This window comes from Nycticebus coucang, chromosome 3 (assembly GCF_027406575.1).
Source record: "Nycticebus coucang isolate mNycCou1 chromosome 3, mNycCou1.pri, whole genome shotgun sequence".
Taxonomy (NCBI): Eukaryota; Metazoa; Chordata; class Mammalia; order Primates; family Lorisidae; genus Nycticebus; species Nycticebus coucang.
The window spans coordinates 69,906,363-69,923,458 of record NC_069782.1 but is presented as its reverse complement, the minus strand read 5'-3'; positions in this window follow the sequence as shown (position 1 = coordinate 69,923,458).

The following is a 17,096-nucleotide window of genomic DNA, read 5'->3' as shown; positions in this document are numbered from 1 at the left end:
CAGCTTGTTAATCCATTCCTGGGTTGGTGGGCATTTAGGCTGTTTCCACATTTTGGCGATTGTAAATTGAGCTGCAATAAACAGTCTACTACAAGTGTCCTTATGATAAAAGGATTTCTTTCCTTCTGGGTAGATGCCCAGTAATGGGATTGCAGGATCAAATGGGAGGTCTAGCTTGAGTGCTTTGAGGTTTCTCCATACTTCCTTCCAGAAAGGTTGTACTAGTTTGCAGTCCCACCAGCAGTGTAAAAGTGTTCCCTTCTCTCCACATCCACGCCAGCATCTGCAGTTTTGAGATTTTGTGATGTGGGCCATTCTCACTGGGGTTAGATGATATCTCAGGGTTGTTTTGATTTGCATTTCTCTAATATATAGAGATGATGAACATTTTTTCATGTGTTTGGTAGCCATTCGTCTGTCATCTTTAGAGAAAGTTCTATTCATGTCTCTTGCCCATTGATATAAGGGATTGTTGGCTTTTTTCATGTGGATTAATTTGAGTTCTCTATAGATCCTAGTTATCAAGCTTTTGTCTGATTGAAAATATGCAAATAATCCTTTCTCATTGTGTAGGTTGTCTCTTTGCTTTGGTTATTGTCTCCTTAGCTGTACAGAAGCTTTTCAGTTTAATGAAGTCCCATTTGTTTATTTTTGTTGTTGTTGCAATTGCCATGGCAGTCTTCTTCATGAAGTCTTTCCCCAGGCCAATATCTTCCAGTGTTTTTCCTATGCATTCTTTGAGGATTTTTATTGTTTCATGCCTTAAGGTTAAGTCCTTTATCCATCTTGAATCAATTTTTGTGAGTGGGGAAAGGTGTGGGTCCAGTTTCAGTCTTTTACATGTAGACATCCAGTTCTCCCAACACCATTTATTGAATAGGGAGTCTTTCCCCCAAGGTATGTTCTTGTTTGGTTTATCAAAGATTAGGTGGTTGTAAAATGTTAGTTTCATTTCTTGGTTTTCAATTCGATTCCAAGTGTCTATGTCTCTGTTTTTGTGCCAGTACCATGCTGTCTTGAGCACTATGGCTTTGTAGTACAGACTAAAATCTGGTATGCTGATGCCCCCAGCTTTATTTTTGTTACAGAGAACTGCCTTAGCTATACGGGGTTTTTTCCGGTTCCATACAAAACGCAGAATCATTTTTTCCAAATCTTGAAAGTATGATGTTGGTATTTTGATAGGAATGGCATTGAATAGGTAGATTGCTTTGGGAAGTATAGACATTTTAACAATGTTGATTCTTCCCATCCATGAGCATGGTATGTTCTTCCATTTGTTACTATCCTCTGCTATTTCCTTTCTGAGGATTTCATAGTTTTCTTTATAGAGGTCCTTCACCTCCTTCGTTAGGTATATTCCTAGGTATTTCATTTTCTTTGAGACTATGGTGAAGGGAGTTGTGTCCTTAATTAGCTTCTCATCTTGACTGTTATTGGTGTATACAAAGGCTACTGACTTGTGGACATTGATTTTATATCCTGAAACATTACTGTATTTTTTGATGACTTCTAGGAGTCTTGTGGTTGAGTCTTTGGGGTTCTCTAAGTATAAGATCATGTCATCAGCAAAGAGGGAGAGTTTGACCTCCTCTGCTCCCATTTGGATTCCCTTTATTTCCTTGTCTTGCCTAATTGTATTGGCTAGAACTTCCAGCACTACGTTGAATAGTAAAGGTGACAGAGGACAACCTTGTCTGGTTCCAGTTCTAAGAGGAAAAGCTTTCAGTTTTACTCCATTCAGTAAAATATTGGCTGTGGGTTTGTCATAGATAGCTTCAATCAGTTTTAGAAATGTGCCGCCTATGCCTATACTCTTCAGTGTTCTAATTAGAAAAGGATGCTGGATTTTATCAAATGCTTTTTCTGCATCTATTGAGAGGATCATGTGATCTTTATTTTTGCCTCTGTTAATATGGTGGATAACGTTTATGGACTTGCGTATGTTAAACCAGCCTTGCCTCCCTGGGATGAAGCCTACTTGATCATGATGAATGACTTTTTTGATGATAAGCTGTAATCTATTGGCTAGGATTTTGTTGAGAATTTTTGCGTCTATGTTCATGAGTGAGATTGGTCTGAAATTCTCCTTTTTGTTTGGGTCTTTTCCTGGTTTTGGTATCAGGGTGGTGTTTGCTAAATAGAATGTGTTGGGGAAGATTTCTTCTTCCTCAATTTTTTGGAATAATTTCTGCAGTACAGGAATAAGCTCTTCCTTGAAGGTTTGATAGAATTCTGGAGTGAAGCCATCTGGACCAGGGCATTTTTTGGTTGGAAGCTTTTTTATTGTTTCTTTGATCTCAGTGCTTGAAATTGGTCTGTTCAGGAGCTCTATTTCTTCCTGGCTGAGTCTAGGGAGGGGGTGTGACTCCAAATATTGATCCATTTCTTTCACATTGTCAAATTTCTGGGCATAGAGTTTCTGTAGTATTCAGAGATGATCTCTTGTATCTCTGTGGGATCAGTTGTTATTTCCCCTTTATCATTTCTGATTGAGGTTACTAGAGATTTTACTTTTCTATTCCTCGTTAGTCTGGCCAATGGTTATTTTTTCAAAAAACCAACTCCTTGTTTCATTAATTTTCTGAATGATTCTTTTGTTTTCAATTTCATTGATCTCTGACTTGATTTTGGATATTTATTTTCTTCTACTGAGTTTAGGCTTAGATTGTTCTTCTTTTTCCAATTCCATAAGATCTCTTGTGAGATTGTTGATGCGCTCTCTTTCTGTTTTTCGAATGTAGGCATCTAAAGCGATGAATTTTCCTCTCAAAACTGCTTTTGCAGTATCCCACAGGTTTTGGTAGCTTGTGTCTTCATTGTTGTTATGCTCAAGGAATTTAATGATTTCCTGTTTTATTTCTTCCTTCACCCATCTGTTATTCAACAGAAGATTGTTTAGTTTCCATGCCTTTGGGTGGGGTCGAGCATTTTTGTTAGAGTTGAGTTCCACCTTTAGTGCCTTATGGTCTGAGAAGATACAAGGTAAAATTTCAATTCTTTTGATTCTGTTGATATTTGTTTTGTGTCCCAGGATATGATCAATTTTGAGAATGTTCCATGGGGTGATGAGAAGAATGTATATTCTTTATCTTTGGGATGGAGTGTTCTATATGCGTCTATCAAGCACAGTTGTTCTAGGGTTTCATTTTAGTCTCTTATATCCTTGTTTAATTTCTGTTTAGAGGATCTGTCCAGCTCTGTAAGAGGAGTGTTAAGGTCTCCTGTTATTATGGTATTAGCAAATATCATATTGCTCAGACTGAGTAAGGTCTGTTTCAAGAATCTGGGAGCATTTAAATTAGGTGCATAGATATTTAGAATTGAAATGTCTTCTTGTTGTATTTTTCCCTTGACCAATATAAAGTGACCATCTTTGTCTTTTTTGACTTTATTTGCTTTAAATCCACATATGTCTGAAAATAAGATTGCAACTCCTCTTTTCTTCTGAATTCCCTTTGCCTGAAAAATTGTCTTCCAACCCTTGACTCGGAGCTTTAATTTGTCTTTTGAAGCCAGGTGTGTTTCTTGCAGACAGCAAATGGATGGCTTGTGTTTTTTAATCCAGTCAACCAATCTATGTCTCTTCAGTGGGGAATTCAAGCCATTAACATTTATTGAGATAATTGATAAGTGTGGTAGTATTCTATTCATCTTATTTTGTGAGAGTCCATTGCTTAGTTTTATCTTTTGCATCAGTGTGGAGGTTTGGTTCTGTCCTTTAATTTCTGAGTTCTTACTTTGCTGCTGATCCATTGTGGTGGTCAGTGTGCAGAACAGGTTGAAGTATTTCCTGTAGAGCTTGTCTTGTTGTGGCGAATTTCCTCAATGTTTGTATGTCTGCAAATGATTTGATTTCTCCATCAATTTTGAAGCTTAGCTTAGCAGGGTACAGAATTCTGGGCTGGAAATTGTTCTGTTTAAGTAGATTAAAGGTAGATGACCATTGTCTTCTTGCTTGGAAAGTTTCATTAGAGAAGTCTGCGGTCACTCTGATGGATTTGCCCCTGTAGGTCAACTGGCACTTACTCCTGGCAGCTTGCAGAATCTTTTCGTTTGTCTTGACTTTGGACAGGTTCATCACAATGTGTCTTGGAGAAGCTCGGTTAGAGTTGAGGCGACCTGGGGTCCGATAGCCCTCTGAAAACAGTGTGTCAGAATCTTTGGTGATATTTGGGAAATTTTCTTTTATAATATTCTCTAGTATGGCTTCCATTCCTCTGGGGCATTCTTCTTCCCCTTCTGGAATTCCTATAACTCGTAGGTTGGAACACTTCATAAAGTCCCATAATTCTGACAGTGAACGTTCTGCTTTCTCTCTCTTCTTTTCTGCCTCTTTTACTATCTGAGTTATCTCAAAAACTTTGTCTTCTACCTCTGAAATTCTTTCTTCTGCATGGTCTAACCTGTTGCTGATACTTTCCATTGCATCTTTAAGTTCCCTGATTGACTGTTTCGTTTCCTTCAGCTCTGCTATATCCTTTTTATATTCTTCATATCGTTCATCTCTGATTTGATTCTGTTTTTGGATTTCCTTTTGGTTATTTTCCACTTTATTAGCAGTTTCCTTCATTGTTTCCATCATTTCTTTCATTGTTTTCAACATGTGTATTCTAAATTCCCTTTCTGTCATTCCTAACATTTCTGTATAGGTGGAATCCTCTGCAGTAGCTACCTCATGGTCCCTTGGCGGGGTTGTTCTGGACTGGTTCTTCATGTTGCCTGGAGTTTTCTGCTGATTCTTCCTCATGGGTGATTTCTTTTATCTGTTTCCTTGCCCTAATTTTCCTTTCACTTCCTCTTGCTCTTTAAGTTCTCGTGCCTGTGGACTAAGGGTTACAGGACCAGAAGGGTGAGAAGGTTTAAGAGCAAAAAAGGGATGAAAGAAAGGAGGACCGAGTGATAAGGAAAAAAAAAATAGAGGAAGGAGAGGGGGTAGGTAAAAGGAATATTGACAAAAAGAAGAGAGGCACAGAAAGAGGGAGACAGAGCAATATAGGTGTACAGTAGGGTACTTTGATACAACCTTAAAAAAAAATCCACCTTCTTGGGGTGCCCAGTTGGGTGGTTCCCTTGAGGTCAGCAGCTCTTTGCTAACCTGATCAGACACAGTACCCCACCTCCACCAAGTAGAGAGGAAAGACAAAAATGCTATAAATCAAACCAAAACAAGCAAACAGAAAACTTTACGGGATAAAATTGGCTGGAAAAACCAAATAATAGCGGTAGAAACACTAACAATAATGAAGTTCTAATTATTGAAATAGGCAGCAATGGGAAATTATAATTAAACTAGAAAAATTGAGAAAGAAAAAGGATCTGTATGGAAAAGGTTGAACTTAAAAAACAAAACAACAATCCACAACATCAAAATAAACAAAAAAAACAACCAAACCAAAAAAAACAAAAAAAAAAACACAACCATAAACAAAGCAGTATGTATCTGTTATTGAATATTGTCTGGGCAACACGTGGTCTTCTGGGGTATGAGATGTTAATCATAGTTCTGATACGACTGGAGGCTGCTAGTTTCTCAAACCCCAGCTGGTAGACACCCTAAATCTCTCTTCAGCCCACTTAAAAGGCACTTTGAACTTGTTCACTTACTGAGCAGAAGCTTTCTCAGGGAAGTGCTTGTCGCTGGAATCACTGCTGAAGTGGCTATCCACTTACCCTGTGTGCCAAAACCGGTCTCACTCTGCCCCTGAGGGTTAGGGCTGCAAGGCAGCTCAGACCCCGCCCTTAGGCTACTTGGTCGCTGGCTTACCAGCTCCCACCCAAATCCAGCTCTGCGACCCTGAGGGTGGAGCTTGCCGGGGCAGATCACTCACAATGTCTGCCTGTGACCCAGAGCCAAACACTATTAGCTCCATCTGGCTCAGCGGCTCAGACTGGGGCCCTAGACATTGGCCAAAGTTCTCCGCACTCCCGCTCAGGCTCTCCCCAAGGCAGTTCAGCTGAGTGCCAAGTCCAAAGACACCAAAACAGTTCACAGGTAAGGCCTTTCTGGTTTGCAGTCTCGCTGCTACTGAACTTACAGTTGCGAGCGGGTTTAAACGAATTGAACACACGCGACCACTTGCCGGTTTTCCACTGTTTTAGTCCTCCTCTTGGGGTCCAGAAGTCTCTCGCTGACTCTCTGTATCCTCTCAGGGGTGATGATAGGCAGATCCCACCAGCCAGAGATGCCTAGAGTCCTATATCCCCAGACTCATGGTGCCCAGATGCAAGGAAGCTGTTACTTGGCTGCCATCTTGCTCCGCCTCCGATTCTTGCAATCTTATTCAGTGTGACTTTCTCAAGGCTGACTTAGGTATTATCACTGCCAGGAGAAGGAACGGGCACTGCTGGGTGAAGTCGTGGAGAGTAAGAAGTCCAGGGTTGAGGGTTGCATCTGGTGAGGTCTCTGACAAGTTCCAAGGCAGGGAAGGGTGCCACGTGTGAAGGTGCTGGCTCAGGTCTCTCTTTGTCTTCTTATCCCTAATGGTATCTTTTGATAAGCAAAGTTATTAATTATAATGAAATCTCATTTATTAATTCTTTTAGTTCTCATTTTTTTTTTTTTTTTGTAGAGACAGAGTCTTACTGTACCACCCTGGGTAGAGTGCCGTGGTGTCACATGGCTCACAGCAACCTCTAACTCTTGGACTTACACGATTCTCTTGCCTCAGCCTCCCGAGTAGCTGGGAATACAGGCGCCCGCCACAACGCCTGGCTATTTTTTTTCTTTTGTTGCAGTTTGGCTGGGGCTGGGTTTGAACTCACCACCCTCCGCATATGGGGCCGGCGCCCTACTCACTGAGCCACAGGCACCGCCCTAATTGTCATTTTTTAATTGTTTTCAGTTTAGAACATTTTGTGCCCTGCTAAACATTTTCTTGCGTACTTTGTGGCATGGTCCTATGTTTTCTTATAAAAGTATAAGTTTTTATATTCAAGTATATGATCCATCTCAATGTTTGTGTATGGCGTGAGGTAGTTCAATATTAATTCATTTTCTTTGTGAGCATGCAGTTGCTTCAGCTTGAAAAGATTCACCTTTCTTTCTCTTTGACTGCAGAGGCTTTGTAGAGAATTAATTGACTGGATATGTGTAGGGTTATGTCTGGACTCTATTTTGTTGTGAAATTAGTGAGTCCTTTAACTTTGTTCTTTATTTTCACAATTCTCAGCTTATTGAAGGTCACTTGTAACTTCTATATAAATTTTAGATTCAGACTGTGAGTTTCTATGAAAATCTTGCATTTATATTAGGAGATATATATATATATATATATATATATATATATGGCTGGGTGTGGTGGCTCACGCCTGTAATTCTAGCACTCTGGGAGGCCAAGGCAGGTGGATTGCTTGAGCTCAGGAGTTTGACACCAGCCTGAGTAAGAGTGAGTGCCCATCTCTAAAAAGAGCCAGGTGTGTGGAAAGTGCTTGGGAGGCTAAGGCAAGAGGATCACTTTAGCCCAAGAGTTTGAGGTTGCTGAGAGTTGTGACATTGTGGCACTCAACCCCACGATGACTAAGTGAGACTCTGTCTCCAATATATATATATACATATATACACACATACACATATATATGTCTATATATTTATAGATTGATTTTGGGAGTATAGAGAGTATAGATTATTTTTTGGGAGAATAGCCATCATAACCATTTTGAGTCTTGTCCATGAGCATAATATATTTTCTCATTTTATTTAAAAAAAATTATTTCAAAGTTTTTTTGTTCTTTTGGAAGGTGGTGACAGAGTCTGTGGACACTGACCCAGGAGTGGGAGCCATTCTATCTCCTTTTACACTTTGTGTTGCAACCAATAAAGGCTGTTTCTACCATAGTAAAAAAAATTTTTTTTATTAAGTCTTTTGTACATAGATCATAAATACATTTATGCCCATTTCAGTGTGTTGATTATTTGTACAAATTGGAGTGCTTACATCATACTAATCAGCATAGCTTTTATCTCATTTAGTCAATTATAGCATTAGGACATTTGTGTTCTACACATGATAGAACCAACTTGTACTTGCAATGTGCCAGTTATGGTCCCCCTACTATCCCCTACTATCCCTCCCACCCCTCCCAGTACTCATCCTCCCCTTCCCTCCTTTATCATAGCCTAAAGTTGTGTTTCATTTTTCATTTGCAAGTGTGAGTGATTATAAATTGGTTTCACAGTAGTACTGAGTACATTGGATACTTTTTTCCATTCCTGAGATACTTTGCTAAAAAGAATATTTTCCAGCTCCATCCATGTAAACATAAAGGAGGTAAAGTCTCCATTTTTTTTTACTGCTGCATAATATTCCATGGTACACATATACCACGATTTATTAATCCATTCATGGGTTGATGGGCACTTGGGCTTCTTCCATGACTTGGCAATTATGAATTGAGCTGCAATGAACAATCTGGTGCAAATATCTTTATTGCCAAGTGATTTTTGGTCCTTTGGCTATACACCTAGAAAAGAAATTGCAGGATCAAATGGCAGGTCTACATTTAGATCCCTTAGTGTTCTCCAAACTTCCTTCCAAAAGCAACATACTAGCTTGCATTCCCACCAGCAGTGCAGAAGTGTTCCCTTTTCTCCACATCCATGCCAACGTCTATTGCTTTGGGATTTTGTGATGTGGGCTACTCATACTGGAGTTAGATGGTATTTCAGAGTAGCTTTGGTTTGCATTTCTCTGATGATTAAAGATGATGAGCATTTTTTCATGTGTCTGTAGGTCATGTGCCTGTCTTCTTCAGAGAATCTTCTGTTCATGTCTCTTGCTCACAATGAAATGGGATCACTTGTTTTTTTCTTAGTAATAAGTTTGAGTTCTCTGTGGATTCTGGTCATTAGACCTTTGTCAGAAGTATAACTTGCAAAAATCCTCTCCCATTCTGAGGGCTGTCTATTTGCTTTACTTAGTTTGTTCTTGGCAGTGCAGAAGCTTTTTAATTTGATCAAATCCCAGTAATGTATTTTTGATGTTGCTTCAATTGCCTGGGGTGTCTTCCTCATGAAGTATTTTCCCATGCCAATTTTCTCAAGTGTTTCCCCTGCACTCTCTCTAAGAATATTTATAGTTTCATGTCTTAAGTTTAAGTCCTTTAACCAATGAGAGTCAATTTTTGTTAGAGGAGAAAGGTATGGGTCCAGTTTCAGTCTTCTATAAGTTGCCAGCCAATTCATCCAGCACCATTTATTGAATAGGGAATCTTTATCCCAATTTATATTTTTAATAGGCTTATCAAAAATCAAATGACGATAAGTGTCTGGGTTCACCTCTTGGTCTGTTCCATACATCTACCTCTCTATTTTTGTGCCAGTACCATGCAGTTTTGATCACTATCAATTTATAATATAGTCTGAAGTCTGGAAGCATGATTCCTCCTGATTTGTTTTTATTTCTGAGTAATGTCTTGGCTATTCGAGGTTTTTTCTGTTTCCATATAAAACAAAGTACTAAATTTTCCAGGTCTTTAAAATATGAGAGAGGTGCTTTAATAGGGATCACATTAAATCTGTAAATTGCTTTGTGTAGCATAGACATTTTAATAATGTTGATTCTTCCCAGCCATGAGAATGGTATATTTTTCCACTTGTTAACATCTTCAGCTATTTCTTTTCTCAGAGTTTCATAGTTCTCTTTATAGAGATCTTTCACATCCTTAGTTAGATACACTCCCAGATATTTCATCTTCTTTGGCACTATGGTGAAGGGAATAGAATCTTTGATTGTTTTTTCCCCTTTACTATTGTTGCTTTATATAAAGGCTACAGATTTATGAGTGTTAATTTTGTATCCTGAGACGCTGCTATATTCCTTGATCACTTCTAGGAGTTTTGTAGTTGATTCCCTGGGGTTTTCCAGATATATAATCATATCGTCTGTGAAGAGTGACAATTTGATCTCCTCTGGTCCTATCTGGATCCCCTTGATTGCCTTCTCTTGCCTGATTGTGGTGGCTAAGACTTCCATTACAATGTTAAAAAGCAATGGAGACAGTGGGCATCCTTGCCTGGTTCCTGATCTGAGTGGAAATGATTTCAATTTTACTCCATTCACTATGATATTGGCTGTGGGTTTGCTGTAGATGGCCTCTATCAGTTTAAGAAATGTTCCTTCTATACTTATTTTCATAAGCATTCTGATCAAGAAAGGATGCTGGATATTGTCAAAAGCTTTTTGTGCATCAACTGAGAGAATCATATGGTCTTTGTTTTTTAATTTGTTTATGTGATGTATTATATTTATGAATTTACGTATATTGAACCATCCTTGGGACCCTGGGATGAAACCCACCTGATTGTGGTGTATAATTTGTTTGATGTGTTGTTGGATTCTGTTTGCTAGGATCTTATTGAATATTTTTGCATCAATATTCATTAGAGATATTGGTCTATAATTTTCTTTTCTTTTTGGGTCTTTTCCTGGTTTGGGTATCAGGGTGATATTTGCTTCATAGAATGAGTTGGGAAGTATTCCTTCTTTTTCTACGTTTTGTAAAACATTAAGTAATATAGGTACTAGTTCCCCTTTAAAGGTAGAATTCTGATGTGAAGCTATCTGGTCCCGGGCTTTTCTTTTTGGGGAGATTTCGTATAGTTGATGCTATTTCAGAGCTTGTTATAGGCTTGTTCAACATTTCCACTTCTTTCTGGCTAAGTCTGGGAGGGTGACATGTTTCCAAGTATTAATCTATTTCCTTCAGATTTTCATACTTCTGAGAGCAGATTTTTATGTAATATTCATTAAGGATTTGCCGAATTTCTGAGGAGTCCGTTGTTATTTGGCCTTTATCATTTCTGATTGATGAAATTAGGGATTTTACTCTTCTACTTCTGGTTAGGTTAGCCAATGGTTTATCTATTTTATTTACCTTTTCAAAAAACCAACTCTTTGGTTGATCTGTTGTATGATTCTTTTGTTTTCAATTTCATTAAGTTTTGCTCTAATTTTAGGTATTTCTTTACTTCTGCTGGGTTTAGGGTTGGAAAGTTCTTCCTTTTCCAGTTGCTTGAGATGACCTATTAAGTTATTGACTTCCTCTCTTTCTGTTCTCTTGAGGAAGGCTCGCAATGCTATAAATTTTCCTCTTAGGACTGCTTTTGCTATATCCTAGAGGTTCTGATAGTTCATTTCTTCATTATTGTTTTGTTCCAAAAATTTTGTAATTTCCTTCTTAATCTCATATGACCCAGGTATCATTCAACATGAGGTTATTTAGTTCCCATCTATTTGTATGCATGTGGCGATTCCTGTTGTTACTGAGTTCAACTTTTATTCTGTGGTGGTCCGAGAAAATACAAGGAATGATTTCTATTCTTTTGAATTTGCTGAGGTTAGACTTGTGACTTAAGATGTGATCAATTTAGTTTTTTTTTTGAGATACTCATAATTTATTTACAAAGCAAAGATATATATCTTTAGGAAAGAATAGAAAATGATGTAAGAGATTAAAAAATAAATTATTGGAGTTACAGGATTTCAAATAACAACTAAAAAATCTTTAGGGTGCACAAATAATCAAGTACAATTTGATTTATGGATCTAGCTTATTCTTTATAAATAACTGAATGTGTTAGCTGCCTTTTTTCCTCTTCCTTTTTTCTGGGCGATTATTTTTACTAACATTTCACCTGTAGCAGCTCACCGTCTTCAGCTGCTTTGCAGCGTTTGCTTCAATGCAAAACTTGTGAGGGGCTGAAAGTTGTACAAGGGCTAGGAAAATCAATCCTGTGTCTTTGGAAATCATTTTGATTGTGTAAACTATTTTATTTACGCAGTATGATATGTAAGTAAAGTCATCATTTTTAAGGTTCAAGCTAATTAGCTAAGAATTTCTAATGCTTTCAGAATACTTTCTGTCCTATTCTTAGCTTCATCTTTTTATTTTTTATTTTATTTTTTTTTATTAAATCATAACTTTATACATTGATATGATCATGGGGCATCATATACTCGCTTCATAAACCATTTGACACATTTTTATCACAGTGGTTAACATAGCCTTTCCGGTGTTATCTCAGTTACTGTGCCAAAACATTTACATTCTACATTTACCAAGTTTCGCAAATACCCCTGTAAGATGCACCACAGGTGTGATCCCACTGATCCCCCTCCCTCTACCCACCCCACCCCCTTGCCCACTTCCCCCTATTGTTAAGTTGTAGCTGGGTTATAGCTTTCATGTGAGAGTCCCAAATTAGTTTCATAGTAGGGCTGTGTACATTGGGTAATTTTTCTTCCATTCTTGGGATACTTTACTAAGAAGAATATGTTCCAGCTCCATCCATGTAAACATGAAAGAGGTAAAGTCTCCATCTTTCTTTAAGGCTGCATAGTATTCCATGGTATACATATACCACAATTTATTAATCCATTTGTGGATCGATGGGCACTTGGGCTTTTTCCATGACTTAGCAATTATGAATTGAGCTGCAATAAACATTCTGGTACAAATATCTTTGTTATGTTGTGATTTTTGGTCTTCTGGGTATATGCCCAGTAGAGGAATTACAGGATTGAATGGCAGATCTATTTTTAGATCTCTGAGTGTTCTCCATATATCTTTCCCAAAGGAATGTATTAATTTGCATTCCCACCAGCAGTGCAGAAGTGTTCCCTTTTCTCCGCATCCACGCCAACATCTCTGGTATTGAGATTTTGTGATATAGGCTAGTCTCATTGGAGTTAGATGATATCTCAAAGTAGTTTTGATTTGCATTTCTCTGATGATTAAAGATGATGAGCATTTTTTCATATGTCTGTAGGCCGTGCGCCTGTCTTCTTCAGAGAAGTTTCTCTTCAAATCCCTTGCCCAGCCTGCGATGGGATCCCTTGTTTATTTCTTGCTGATGCGTTTGAGTTCTCTGTGGATTCTGGTTATTAAACCTTTGTCAGAGATATACCCTGCAAATATCTTCTCCCATTCTGAGGGCTGTCTGCTTGCTAGCTTACTGTGTTCTTAGCTGTGCAGAAGCTTTTTAGTTTGATCAAGTCCCAGTAGTGTATTTTTGAAGCTGCTTCAATTGCCCGGGGGGTTCTCCTCATGAAATACTCACCCAGACCAATTTCTTCAAGGGTTTTCCCTGCATTCTCCTCTAGTATTTTTATAGTTTCATGTTTTAAGTTTAAATCTTTAATCCAATGAGGGTCTATCTTAGTCAATGGTGAAAGGTGTGGGTCCAATTTCAGTCTTCTGTAGGTTGCCAGCCAGTTCACCCAGCACCATTTGTTAAATAGGGAATCTTTTCCCCACTGAATGTTTTTAATTGGCTTGTCAAAAATCAAACAGCGGTAAGTAGCTGGATTCATCTCTTGGTTCTCTATTCTGTTCCAGATATCTACTTTTCTGTTTTTGTGCCAATACCATGCTGTTTTGATCACTATCGATTTGTAGTAAAGTCTGAGGTCTGGTAGTGTGATTCCTCATGTTTTGTTTTTATTTCTGAGTAATGTCTTGGCTATTCGAGGTTTTTTCTGATTCCATATAAAACGAAGTAATGTTTTTTCAAGATCTTTAAAATATGACAGTGGAGCTTTAATAGGGAGTGCATTGAAATTATATATTGCTTTGGGTAGTATGGACATTTTAATAATGTTGATTCTTCCCAGCCATGAGCATGGTATGTTTTTCCATTTGTTAACATTTTCAGCTATTTCTTTTCTTAGAGTTTCATAGTTCTCTTTATAGAGATCTTTCACGTCTTTTGTAGGTAAATTCCCAAATATTTCATCTTCTTTGGCACTACTGTGAATGGGATAGAGTCCTTAACTGCTTTTTCAATTTGACTGTTGTTGGTGTATATAAAGGCTACCGATTTATGAATGTTGATTTTGTAACCTGAGACGCTGCTGTATTCCTTGATCACTTCTAGGAGTTTTGTAGTAGAGTCCCTAGTGTTTTCCAGATACACAATCATATCATCTGCGAAGAGCGAGAGTTTGATTTCTTCTGACCCTATATGGATACCCTAGATCGCCTTTTCTTCCCTAATTGCGGTGGCTAAAACTTCCATTACAAAGTTGAAAAGTAATGGAGACAATGGGCAGCCTTGTCTGGTTCCTGATCTGAGTGGAAATGATTCCAATTTAACTCCATTCAATATGATATTGGCTGTGAGTTTGCTGTAGATAGCCTCTATCAGTTTAAGAAAAGTCCCTTCTAGACCAATTTTCTTGAGTGTTCTGATCATGAAGGGATGCTGGATATTATCAAAAGCTTTTTCTGCATCAATTGAGAGAATCATATGGTCTTTGTTTTTTAATTTGTTTATGTGCTGAATTACATTTATAGATTTACGTATATTGAACCAGCCTTGAGACCCTGGAATAAAACCAACTTGGTCATGATGTATAATTTGTTTGATGTATTGCTGGATTCTGTTTGTTAGGATCTTGTTGAATATTTTTGCATCTATATTCATTAGTGATATTGGTCTATAATTTTCTTTTCTTGTTGGGTCTTTTCCTGGTTTGGGGATCAGGGTGATGTTTGCTTCATAGAATGTGTTGGGTAGTCTTCCTTCTTTTTCTACATTTTGGAACAGGTTGAGTAATATAGGTACTAATTCCTCTTTAAAGGTTTGGTAGAATTCTGACGTGAAACCATCTGGTCCTGGGCTTTTCTTTTTAGGGAGGTTTTGTATAGTTGATGCTATTTCTGAACTTGATATGGGTCTGTTCAACATTTCCACTTGATTCTGGTTAAGTCTTGGAAGGTGGCGTGCTTCCAAGTATCGGTCTATTTCCTTCAGATTTTCATATTTCTGAGAATAAAGTTTCTTGTAATATTCATTAAGGATTTTTTTGATTTCTGATGAGTCTGTGGTTATTTCGTCTTTGTTGTTTCTGATTGATGATATTAGAGATTTTACTCTTTTTTTCCTGATTAGGTTGGCCAGAGGTTTATCTATTTTATTGACCTTTTCAAAAAACCAGCTTTTTGATTTATTGATCTGTTGTATTATTCTTTTGTTTTCAATTTCATTTAATTCTGCTCTAATTTTGGTTATTTCTTTTCTTCTACTGGGTTTGGGGTTCCTTTTCCAGTTGCGTGAGATGTCCCATTAAGTTGTTAACTTCCTCTCTTTCCGTTCTCTTGAGGACAGCTTGCAGTGATATAAATTTCCCTCTTAGAACTGCCTTTGCAGTGTCCCAGAGGTTCTGATAGTTTGTGTCTTCATTGTCGTTTTGTTCCAAAAAATTGGCGATTTCTTTCTTAATCTCATCTCTGACCCAGCTATCTTTCACCAGAAGGTTATTTAACTTCCATGTTTTTGTATGGGTATGCAGATTCCTGTTGTTACTCAATTCAAGTTTTATTCCATGATGGTCCGAGAAGATGCATGGAATAATTTCTATTCCTTTAAATTTACTGAGGTTAGACTTGTGACCTAAAATGTGGTCAATTTTGGAGTAAGTTCCGTGGGCTGATGAGAAGTATGTGTATTCAGTTTTGTTGGGATGAAATGTTCTGTAGATGTCTGCTAAATCTAAATATTGGATGGTTAGGTTTAAATCTAAGATTTCTTTGCTCAGCTTCTTTCTGGAGGATCGATCCAACACTGCCAAGGGAGTGTTGAAATCTCCGATGATTATGGAGCTGGAGGAAATCAAGTTACTCATGTCTGTTAGAGTTTCTCTTATAAATTGAGGTGCATTCTGGTTGGGTGCATAGATATTAATAATTGAAATCTCGTCATATTGAGTATTACCCTTAACAAATATGAAGTGACCATTCTTGTCCTTCCTTACTTTTGATGGTTTAAAGCCTACTGTATCTGCAAATAAAATTGCAACACCTGCTTTTTTCTGATTACCATTTGCCTGAAATATGGATGACCATCCTTTCACCCTGAGTCTGTATTTGTCTTTTAAGTTGAGATGTGACTCTTGTATGCAACAAATATCTGGCTTGAGTTTTTGTATCCAGTCAGCTAACCTATGTCTCTTTAGAGGACAGTTTAAGCCATTCACATTGATGGAGAGTATTGATAAGTCTGGTGGAATTTTGGGTATCGAGTTTTTCAAAGGTCCAGTGGACATTTTTAATCCTTTTGCCAGTGTGGAAGTTGGAGTTTGATCCGAAGTTTGTGAGTGAGTTTACTTTTGTGGTATAGGATTGGGTTGGTCATTGTGGAGGATAGGTCTGAGAACATCCTGAAGAGCTGGTTTACTTATGGCAAATTTTTTCAACATATGAATGTCATTGAAGTATTTAATTTCTCCATCATAGATGAAACTCAGTTTAGCTGGATACAAGATCCTGGGTTGAAAGTTTTTTTGCTTTAGGAGATTAAAAGTTGATGACCAGCCTCTTCTGGCTTGAAAAGTTTCAGCAGAGAGATCTGCAGTTATTCTAATATTCTTACCTTTGTATGTTATAGTTTTCTTTCGCCGGGCTGCTTTGAGAATCTTCTCTTTCATGTTAACTTTAGTGAAGCTAATTATGATATGTCTGGGGGATGACTTATTGGGGTTGAATCGTGCTGGGGTTCTGAAGCTGTTTGCTATCTGAATTTCAGAATCTCTAGGCATGTCTGAAAATTTTCTTTCATAATTTCATGCAGAAGGGCCTCTGTGCCCTCGGAGGCGACTTCATCGTTCTCAGAAATTCCTATAATCCTTATGTTGCTTTTTTTCGAATTATCTGAGAGTTCTCTGAGTGAGTGATCCGTTTTTGCTCTCCATTTCTCTTCCTCTTTGAGAGATTGGGAGCGTTCGAAGACTTTATCTTCAATGTCAGAAATCCTTTCTTCTGCTTGCTCCATTCTGTTACTGAGGGATTCTACTGTATTTTTCATATCTTTGAGGGCTGTAAGTTCTTGCTTCAGTGTGTCTAAGTCTTTGGTGGTTTTGTCTTTAAATTCGTTAAATTCTTGAGACAATTTTTGAATTTCTCCTCAAATTCCTAATTCCATTTTATTAATGTTGTCTGCAATCCAAATTCTGAATTCGATTTCTGACATCTCAGCCAGTTGTTTATGAATGGGATCTTCAATCACATCTGCCGTATCTTTCCTTGGGGGGGTTGATCTATTCTGGTTATTCATGTACCAGAGTTTTTCCGCTGATTCTGCCCCATGGTTATTTTAC